The 11403-nt window shown below is 33.7% G+C and overlaps 1 pseudogene; it reads right to left on the bottom strand.

Moving 5' to 3' along the window:
- On the bottom strand, positions 1–10387 carry LOC148778096 (bile acid receptor-like; annotated as a pseudogene).
- Positions 10388–11403: the final 1016 nt, after the last annotated feature.

Genomic DNA, 11403 nt, shown 5'->3' with positions numbered 1-11403 from the left:
CTAGCAGCATGAATACAAATTCCATTTCTCAGAGAGTAAACTAGTCAATTTGGGGTCCTTTGTTTTCCAAATGCTAAGTATTTCTGAGTGGTTGTGGTTCAGTGTTCTCAGTTCAGTGAGCCTCCCTATGAGATGAGCAAAAATGCTGTAGGTCTTCTGGATGATAAATTTTTGAATATTTGTACAAAATTTGTAAAACTGGTTCCTGTAAATTTTCCACATGTTGCTTATTTTTAAGGCATGGGCAATCTGAAAAACATCATCATATATATCGTAATGAATACTGAGAAATGGTAGAATATAATTAATTAATTTAAGACAATACAGTTTAAAATGGTAAAAATAGAAAATACATACTGAACCTTTAATATATGCCAGATTTTATGCTAGGTAACCTCTTCTATGCAATGTCTTATTTGAGCTTCATAACACTCTATGAAGAGTATTTCTTAGTGATTAGACAGCATTCATTCATCTAGTCATTGTGCTGAGATACAGCAGTGAACATAGACTAAGTTTCCTGCCCTTATTGAGCTTGTATTTTGGGTCTAGGAGGAGTAGGGGAGGATAGAGACATATACACATTTTTAAAATAAAAATATATGACAAAAATTAAGAGTAGGGGATAAGAATTTAGGGTAGAGGCACAGCAGCTATTTTTTAAAGGGTAATCAGATTTAATAGGACACTTAGCAGATATCCAGGATGGTGAAGGAGGGAGCCATGAAGCTATCCAGAAAGGAGTTTTCCAAGCAGAAAATTTGTCAAGTACAGCAGAACTTGTGGAAGGAGCCTACTTGAAATTTTCAGGAAACATATGCATCAAAAGCAATGTGGTTATGGTGATGTTAGCAAAAGGAATAGTTTGCAAGCAATATCAGAAAGAACTTTGGCTGTAAACTGTATGAAAGAGAAATCCATTAAAGGATTATGTGCAGAAGAATGACATGACATGTTGTCAAAGAATCACTGTGGCTACTGTATAAAGAATAGATCCTAAGGAGGCAAGGGCAGAAATAGGAAAGTGAGTTAGTTTTATTAGGATGGCAGAGACAGTGAGAAGTGGTTGAGTTCTAGATCTATTTTGAAGATAGAATCAACAAGATTTGTTGCATATTTAATATGGGTATAAGAGTAAAAAAAGAAGTGAAGGATGACTTCAAGGATTTTGACTTCTACAACTTAAAGGATTGAGATGCCATTTAGAAGAAATGAAGGAAGAATATAGAAGGATCAGGGAGCAATCAAGAGTTCACACGAGGGGGTTAAATTTTATATCCCTTCTAAACATAAAAATTGAAATCTTGAGTAAGCTATGTAATGGAGCTTAGGGTAGCAGTCCAGTTGGCATATAGTTTGGGAGTTGTCAGCCTCTAGATGGTATTTAAAACCATGAAATGGGATGTAATTTCTAAGGAAGTGGGTATAGAAGAGAACTGAGTGTTGGAACATTTTTTAACATTTATCAGTGTGGGAGATGATGGGGAATTAACAAAGAAGACAGAAAGAGCAGCTACTGAGGAGGAAAACCAAGAGACTATAATGTCCTGGAAATTAAGTGGAAAAAAATCATGCCAAGAAGGAGGGAGTGATCAATTGAAGCCAAATGATGTGTTCTAAGAAAGAGAAAGTGATCTGCTGTGTCAAAAGTAGCTGATAGATTAAGGAAGATCAGGACTTCAGAACTGATCACTAGAATTCATGATGTCAAATTACTGAAGATCTTGACAAGTTATGGTGGAGGGGACAAAATCTACCTGTATTAGTTTCAGAAGTGAATGAAAAGAGAGACATGGAGGCAGAAATATAAACAGTTCTTAATTTTTTTTAATTTGACAATAATGTAAAACAGAGTAATAGAATAGCTGAAAGGGGATTCAAAGTCAAAAAGGCATTTTATTAAGATGCAAGAAATTACAGCATGTTTGTAAGCTGAAAGGAATGCTCTTATAGAGAAGTCAATTTTGATTAAAATTGGTACATTTGGAATCAATGAATAATATAATAACCACAAACTTCATGATTTCATTGCCAAACTTAATCCAAACTTTATCGCCAAATGTGTTTCTACCTGAAAAAAGCACTGTTGTGGCTGCAAGAAGAGCATATTCAGTATTAGTAATAGTAAGCTCAAACATTCTTCTACAGAAGCAATATAGTGTGATAATAAATTCTTCAGCATTACCTAAAAAGATTAATATCAAATGTATTTTTGTCAAAACATAGTGCTGACTCATATTGCCATTATCATATTTTCTCAAAGCTGTATAAAAAAATGAAATCAAATTTCTGACCAATTTTTGGTCTGACCAACTTTTTCCATCCAAAACAATATTTTGTATTACATGTAATATTACCAGTCAGCATAAAGGAACAGTCTTCATTGCAAAATGTTTCCATGGAACAAACAGCATTTCTGTTACCACTCTGATTGTGATAATTCAGTGAATGATCTAAATGATACAATAGCTTCATAGTATCTAAGTAAGTAAGTAAGTGTTAGTCGCTCAGTCGTGCCGGACTCTTTGCAACCCCATGGACTGAAGCCCGTCAGGCTCCTATGTCCATGAGACTTTCCAGGCAAGGATACTGGAGTGGATTGCCATTTCCTTCTCCAGGGGATCTTCCCAACCCAGCGTTCGAACTGGGGTTCCTGCACTGCAGGCAGATTCTTTACCGACTGAGCTACAAGGGAAGCCCCTCATAGTACATAGTTAAGGGAAAAATGTAAAGTCTGCTTTTTAAAAATCTTTATGCAGAGTAATTTCAATAACTCTAATATCTGTTATACAGGAAACATTCCCAACAAATGATAGCTTTATAATTTTTATTACTGAAACATGAATCTAGAATAATAGTTCATACTTTATATAAAAACTATATAGAAGACCCTTCAAAATGTGTTTCTGTGATGCTATATAAAAAAATGACTTTCTTTAAAAAAAAAAAAAAGCTAAAACAGAATTGGTAAACTACAAACAGCTATTATTGACATACTTGTTTGTATATTAACTAGTAAAATTAAAATATAAGTAAAAATAGTTCAATGTTATATAATTTGTTGCCAAATTTAATAACTATTAAGATTGAGTTAGTTGGCCCTTTTTATTTTCAGAAGTTGATGAAAAACATTTTTTTTTACTGTAAATTTGGGCCACATGAAGGAATATCACTTCAGTTTTTGATCCCTTCTGTAATGCAGTCTGATCCTCATTGGTCAGATTTTCAAATCCTTTATGAAAAGATCACATAATTGTTTGAAATAGATAATGAAAAGGTAATTTTCAAGTATAGAATTTAACATTTTTATGTTATTTATGATATGAATCCTAACCGTCCCCTTAGAATAATCATGATTCCACATTTAATATCTTAGTGCACTTTCATCAGAACCATATAATAAGTTCCTATGGCAAATGCAAATTAAACACAGTTGGTTTAGCCTTGAAGAATTTATTTTCGCAGAGAGTTATCTGCATATGTAAATAGATAGCTAAGTTTTGGCCAACAGTTGCTTTTTTTTTTTGTTATGGTACAAGGAATTTTGTTTGTTTTATCTAAAAACCAAAACAATTTATTTCCAAAAATAAAATAAAACATACAACCAATCATAGTTTGTCTTAACTCTAAGTCTTTGAAGTCACTTGAATAATATTTTTAAATATTTATATCTTCATCCACCTAATTGATTTAAGCAAACAAAGTCAATATGTTTTTGAATTTAGAGGCAGTTTTGGTAGAAAACTAGAGGGTTTTGTCTTCTTAAAATGCCACCTTCCTTTAAAACAAGGAACTTTTTAATATTTAATATGGAAATATTTAATATTAAATTACTTTAATTTTTTCCAAAGGCAGTGTGATACCTGAAAGTCCCTTGGTGAAATCTACTAACCTCTGTATATGTAAGACTATCCCTGAGAGTCACAGAAAGATCATTTCAGGATTTGCATATCCCACATCCCTGCAGCTAACCAACAAAAAAAGAAATACAATTTATAATTTCTTTCTTTCAAATAACTTTAAATTTTAAACTTTTATGATTATGCTGTTATTTTCTGACATAATTACAAATTATTTCTTGCCATTAATGAACACATACAAATCTTTCTGTTGCTTCTAAAGGAATTGTAGATTTCTGATGAGCGGTCACAATGTGTTAATGAGCTGATGTTCCTCTTGAGTTAGTTCCATGTGCTCCTGAATCTGTAAGAAAATATGGGGGAAAACTATAACGTATACTTATCAAACAAGATATCATCATTATAGAAACAAGACATTTTATGAGTCTTGCCACTTTTCCAGATCTAGTGGTGGATGATACAAGCTTGTTGTTTACCCCTTTCTCTTCCATTTTGATTTTAGAGCCAAAGCTATTCTTCTGCTTAAAGTTCTTTCAAAGTCTCTTTGATTTGCATTGGATATTTGTGAGCAAACCTGTGATATTACAAAATTCACATGAAATGATTTGGGTACATCAAATACCATTATAAGATTGATGAAAATTGCCTAACATTGTACACATATGTGATCACAAACCAGTCTTTTCAAAAAGAACCTTTGTTTTTTGGTAAGCATGTATAACAGCAGGTAAACTTACTGTTTACATTACTTACTTCTTTTCTTTCCACAGCAACTTGTCTACCTTAAACTACAGTCATCCTAGAAATAAATTAAAATTAATTTTACATCTCAAAATTATAAATTTAGACCTTTTTATGTTAGAAAAATTTCTTCATGATATCTTGGAAGCACGGATTGTCAATTGAAGAGAAACTACTAATTTAAAATTCTGCTTTTTCTAGATGAATTATATAACTTTAGGTTAACTAAAATAAAAATTCAAGGGTTTCCAATTAGGAAGAAAATATGATTACTGCCAAAGTCAGACAAATACAGTATAGAACAGAGTTTATATAAATAATTACCAAGATTGGTAACTGGTTATTCTAATTTAGCAGTTGCTAGAGAAATAGCTTGAAAGTGAAAGTGAAAGTTGCTCAGTCATGTCAGACTCTTTGCAACCCCATGGACTATAGAGTCCATGGAATTCTCCAGGCCAAAATATTGGAGTGGGTAGCCTTTCCCTTCTCCAGGGGATCTTCCCAACCCAGGAATCCCCTGCCTAAATCTAGACAAATATATTATGTTCAAATATGTTCAAAATAACTTGAAGAATATAAGTTCCCAGTAAGGTAATAAAAACTAAAACCCTTCTCAAAAAAAAAAAAAAAAAATACACAATGGTACTTAAATTCCCCGTACATTCTTACTGCCTTACACTTTTTAGTCTGCACTCTTGCCATTTTGTCTGCATGTACATGTCCATTTCACAATGACCACCATTCTTGCAACTGTATACTGCATTCCTGGTGATGCTACATTGAAAAAACCCTAATAACAAAACAAGAGTTTAAAAAATTTTACCATAAGGTATTTTTTAGTTACTTGTTTCTAATCTTTATCATAAAGTAATTAAGTTAACTAAATTGTTTCACTAATTAAATTTAACTAAAATGTTTTTCCCCCTCAATAAAAAAGTTTGGTTTAATATACATTTATCAGGATAATTGTTTTAATCATCTCCTGTTTGATATATTTTATTCCATGTTTATTCCTGTCAATGATCTATCTGGAAATTAAGCTAAATAATCCAAACACATTAAACAAACTCCCTAATTTTTATGGTTATATCATCTAAAAGCATTTTTAAAACTGTATCTTAGAGAATATCATGATTCTGTGACACATCGCTCAAGGTTGCCTAGAAGGAATGTGTGCTCACGGAAAGTAAAACTATAAGAAAAGCCTCTCTTTTTCTCTCCTCACATTGCAGCCTCAACTCATAAAGGAAGAGATACTCTTCCAAACTTAGCCCTCTACTTTGTTAGCACTTCTCCAGATGAGATAATGCTGCTCACTTATCTAGTCCAAGATGCTGAATGAGCAGTTTTGTGTGTGTGTGTGCATGTGTGTGTGTGTGTCAAGGAGTGGGTGGAGATTCTACATTTTCCTAAATCAATGCATAGCAATCTCTTTCCATTTCCTCTTTCATTTCACATTCCTATGTAATAATCCCTGCTATCTTCCTCTTATTCCATTCCAAGCAGTGAGGTTGATGAGAGTAGTCAATATCCCTCTTAGTAGCCTGCCACGTTCTTTCTGTAGACACACTTGAGAATGGGAGTTTCATGACTCCGATTCAGCAAAGGGACTAGAAAGCCCAGTTTAGGTTTCCAGAACTGTGCCTCACTCTTCAATTTAATTTTAACAGCTGTTGTTGTTCAATCTTCATGGACTTGTAGTCCACCACACTCCTCTGTCTTTGGGGTTTTCCAGGCAAGAACACTGAAGTGGAGTGCCGTTTCTTTCTCCAGGGGTCTTTTCTACCCAAGAGAAGCCACATCTCCTGCATTAGTAGGCGGATTCTTTGCCACTAAGCCACCAGAGAAGCCCCAGTTTTAACAGCAAGGCCCTGCATTTTAAGATGAAGCAAACACTGGCCCAGCTATTCTTCTATTCATAAAGCTGGTACCTCCTTTCCCTTGGTCTTTGTTTGGCTATTCTTTGCAGGAAATGAGCGTGAGATTCCAACAATAAGACTTTACCTTGAACTAAGATGTTTACTAGTGCAGTATTGATCTAGTCATTTCTAGATTCTGTGCCAATATTGCATTTGTGAATAAAAAATATAGAAGTGCTTCGAAACTTAATCAAAGACTATTTTACTCTTTGAAAATGCCATTGTCAGTGATAATCTTCACTTGCCGATCTCCTATTTGTTTTCAAGAAAAGCATTCCTAAAAAATAGACTTATATAGAATCTTAGAAGTCATTTAATTGAAATTTCCTCCTAATTCAAGAATTATACCAGCCACATGAGAAAATGTAATAGTTAACGTTCAGATCTTTTTAGAAGACATTTTTGTATTCTAACATCAGATTCACCTAGGAACATGGAAACTTTCTGTCACATAAACATTTTGAAGTTTATATTTAATTGTAAAAGTCTTGACAAACTTTTTTAAAAAGTCAAAACTTCATTAAATTCAATTTTCATGTCTTTGACCCCACAGATTGATCACTTTAAATATATCAATGGTTCTCCTTGGTTTTATTTTTCACAATTTAAAAAGTATTCCTACATGCTTAAAATTTCATAACTCTTCAGTGAGCACTAGGATTAAAGTTTTGACTTGATCCTTACCTTTGCAACCTTCACAAGTAAGTGCATTGTAATGATATCCTGATGTTTTATCGCCACAAACTAAACAGTGTTCTTCCTGGCTCTTAATACAAATGGAAGAATAAGTTATTCTGGACCTTTTCATCCCAGGGTAACCATCTTCAGCCCACAGGAAAAAAGTCCATACTCTCCACCACTGAACTGTGGATTCAAGCTATAAGTGTTGAAATGACTTTGCAAAGATTGGGACTATAGATTTGGAGGAAACTGTACAGCAGAATAGCAGTAAGGTGATTCTTGAAAATCAACGTTATGCTGCTAACAATTGATTTGTTCTGGCAGAAGATCTAGTTGCTGTTGTTGTTTTTGTTGTTTTTTAATGCACACAAATATACAAAAAGGAGAAAAATGGTGAAAGTCAAGTTCATAATTACTTCCAATTTCAAAGTTTTACACTCAAAGAACAGAGTTAGTTCATCATATTCACGACATCCCAGGAAATTGTTATCTAGCATGAGAGCAGACAGTAAACTGAATGTGCATGAAAAATGCTCCCAGCTTTTTGAGTATTTTGTGTGGTGAATAAAAATTATTCAGTGCAAACAGATCAATTAAGAGATGAATTAATAAATTATTTTACCCTACAGAAAAAAAAACAAATTAAAATACAATTTTACCATCTATATGGTGTTTCAAACAAAAAAGAAATTTGTTTAAACTCACTTAATATACCTTAACACTCTCCTCCATCATTTGTAGCCCTGATTTAAAGAGCTACTTTCTTTTCTGTTTTGTTGTCTAGTAATTCAATCATCTGGGGATAAATTCACCTACCTCACAGGGTGACTGTAAGAATGAAATAAAATGTGACATGCAAAAGCACATATGAAATACAAAATTACATTTAATGAATATATTTACTATTATTATCAGAAGCTCCCAAATACCAACTTACTTTCTGTTTTCAGGAGGATTACTGAAAAAAAAAAAATCCAGAAAATTGACTCCAAAAATACCTAGGAACATTATTTGCTCTATGTATCTATCTAGTAATATTTGTACTTTTCCTTGTGCAAAATCACAAGGTGATTAGAATTACTCTTAACCTCAAAATTCTACCGCCAAAATTGGTAAAGAGTATAATTTCTATTAATTTACATAAATAATTTCCAATCTCATAGCAAACAACCCAATGTAAAGTGTTGAATAAATACCAATCCGCTGGATCATGGAGAAAGCAAGAGAGTTCCAGAAAAACATCTATTTCTGCTTCATTGACTATGCCAAAGCCTTTGACTGTGTGGATCACAACAAACTGTGGAAAATTCTGAAAGAGATGGGAATACCAGACCACCTGACCTGCCTCTTCAAAAACCTGTATGCAGGTCAGGAAGCAACAGTCAGAACTGTACATGGAACAACAGACTGGTTTCAAATAGGAAAAGGAGTACGTCAAGGCTGTATATTGTCACCTTGCTTATTTAACTTCTATGCAGAGTACATCATGAGGAATGCTGGGCTGGAAGAAGCACAAGCTGGAATCAAGATTGCAGGGAGAAATATCAATAACCTCAGATATGCAGATGACACTACCCTTATGGCAGAAAGTGAAGAGGAACTCAAAAGCCTCTTGATGAAAGTGAAAGAGGAGAGTGAAAAGGTTGGCTTCAAGCTCAACATTCAGAAAACGAAGATCATGAAATCTGGTCCCATCACTTCATGGGAAATAGATGGAAAAACAGTGGAAACAGTGTCAGACTTTATATTTTGGGGCTCCAAAATCACTGCAGATGCTGATTGCAGCCATGAAATTAAAAGACGCTTACTCCTTGGAAGGAAAGTTATGACCAACCTTGATAGTATATTAAAAAGCAGAGACATTACTTTGCCAACAAAGGTCCGTCTAGTCAAGGCAATGGTTTTTCCCATGGTCATGTATGGATGTGAGAGTTGGGCTGTGAAGAAAGCTGATCGCCGAAGAATTGATGCTTTTGAACTGTGGTGCTGGAGAAGACTCTTGAGAGTCCCTTGTACCGCAAGGAGATCCAACCAGTCCATTCTAAAGGAGATCAATCCTGGATGTTCATTGGAAGGACTGATGCTAAAGCTGCAATACTTTGGCCACCTCATGTGACGAGTTGACTCACTGGAAAAGACTCTGATGCTGGGAAAGGTTGGAGGCAGGAGGAGAAGGGGACGACAGAGAATGAGATGGCTGGATGGCATCACCGACTCTGTGGACATGAGTTTGAGTGTACTCCGGGAGTTGGTGATGGACAGGGAGGCCTGGCGTGCTGTGATTCATGGGGTCACGGAGAGTCGGACATGACTGAGCGACTGAACTGAACTGAACTGAACTGAACTACCGATGACATTCTGATATAAGAAGAAAACTTATCAGTAGAAAAATGTAACTTTTTTTTTTTTAAAGAAGAGGGCCCTTCTTGGCTGAGTATCAAAAGACTACACAATACTGGCTGATGTTCCATTGCCATGGAAATCAGAGTTTAGAGTAGAATGGAAAATTGTATTTTAAAGTTAATTAATATTATAATCTTGGTCTTTTTGGAGAAAAATCCTATTGTCTCTTGCACTCTGTTTTCTATTTCTTTCCCTTTGATAAAAATCTTATATTAAGGTTAAAATTTCAAGTACGTTGAATAGCTCTGAAATACATTTCTCTGAACTACATTTTCTAAACTGCATGTGAACTAGCTTCTTTTAATCCCTAAAAACAACATAATTTGTATGTTAGTTCTGTTTTTAAAAACTGAATACAATTTTAGACTACTGTGTTTTTTCTTCTTTACATTTGATTCTGGCTTACAACATTTTATTATTTCTGATTTTTTAAATTAATTATATTCTCTGCTGCTGCTGCTGCTGCTAAGTCACTTCAGTCGTGTCCGACTCTGTGTGACCCCATAGACGGAAGCCCACCAGGCTCCCCTGTCCCAAAAACACTGGAGTGGGCTGCCATTGCCTTCTCCAATGTGTGAAAGTGGAAAGTGAAAAGTGAAGGAGTGAGTATTTGAAAGTCTTTGGTTCATTTACCAATTTCTTTATAAAAACTCTGGTTAACCATAATTCCCACAAAAAAATGTTTTATTAACTATCATACTATAGTTTTTGTCACATACCATAGTGCTGCACTGGTTCAGCCAGAGATTACCCATTAGATGCAGTGACATGAGTACTGGCCATTCTCTGGCCAGTTTTCACTTCTTCACTACTAGATGCTAAAATAGTAAAGGAAACAAAAATTTTGTAGACTTTTTGAAAGTATTATTATCAGATCAGTATGATTTTATAGAATGATAATACTGTTTTGAAAATTAAAGAATTTAGGACACACTATACATGAGACATTTATATTTACACTTTAACTGGAAGAACATTGATTTTTCATATCTCCACATATCAAATTATTTAATTCTTACAATTTCTTATTGCTCAGCTCTTTAAAATAATTTGAATCTTGGTAATAATCATTATAGCTCTTGAAAAGTTACCAAGCTTTAGAGTTAGACTTCATACACTGACCCATACACACGGTTCATTTTTACATCTCTCTGAACCTTAATTTCCTCATTGAGAAATAGTGAAATATACGTAGCAAAGGTTTTGGAGAGTTTAATTAATATGTTTAAAATCCAGCACAGTTCTTGACTTAGTAACTGAGTCCTATTATTATTATTCTAATAGTTTCAATAGATCTCAGTATTTTAAATTTAGATGACTTAGGAAGAAAAAGTACATTCTTTCATGAAGAAAATTAAAGAGTAGGAAAAGAATGGCTTTCATAGCACTTTATTTAATCTTCTAAGCCCTTTGTAAATATTTTTCATAGTACTATGATATGCTAAACATTAAAACATTAATTTTGGTTCTATTTGACTGATGAAGGTAATTTTTATTATTGAAAAGTGAAGTGTTTTATTTGTAATAATAAAGACTAAAAATCATAAGCTGTTATGAGAAAAAGTTATTCAAAATTTAAGACTATCCCTTATGGAAAAAGCTATTTTTGTTATTTCCTAGGAAGGAACTCCAAAAACAATGCATCTTTGAATAGACTTACACAGGAAATCACAGTTAAAGAAACTGGAAATTATTGAAAGAAAATGAAGGTCACTCTAGAGTCCATGATATTTTATAGCTTTATCTTATCTATTAGAAGGTAAAGACTGTTTTCACCTTTTAAAAGAACCAAAAAAGAA

Source organism: Moschus berezovskii, chromosome 4, assembly GCF_049115385.1.
Source record: "Moschus berezovskii isolate FMDL1 chromosome 4, NW_MosBer_1.0, whole genome shotgun sequence".
NCBI classification, from domain to species: domain Eukaryota; kingdom Metazoa; phylum Chordata; class Mammalia; order Artiodactyla; family Moschidae; genus Moschus; species Moschus berezovskii.
The sequence above is the reverse complement of the archived record's forward strand: the minus strand, read 5'-3'. Positions and strand labels throughout refer to the sequence as shown.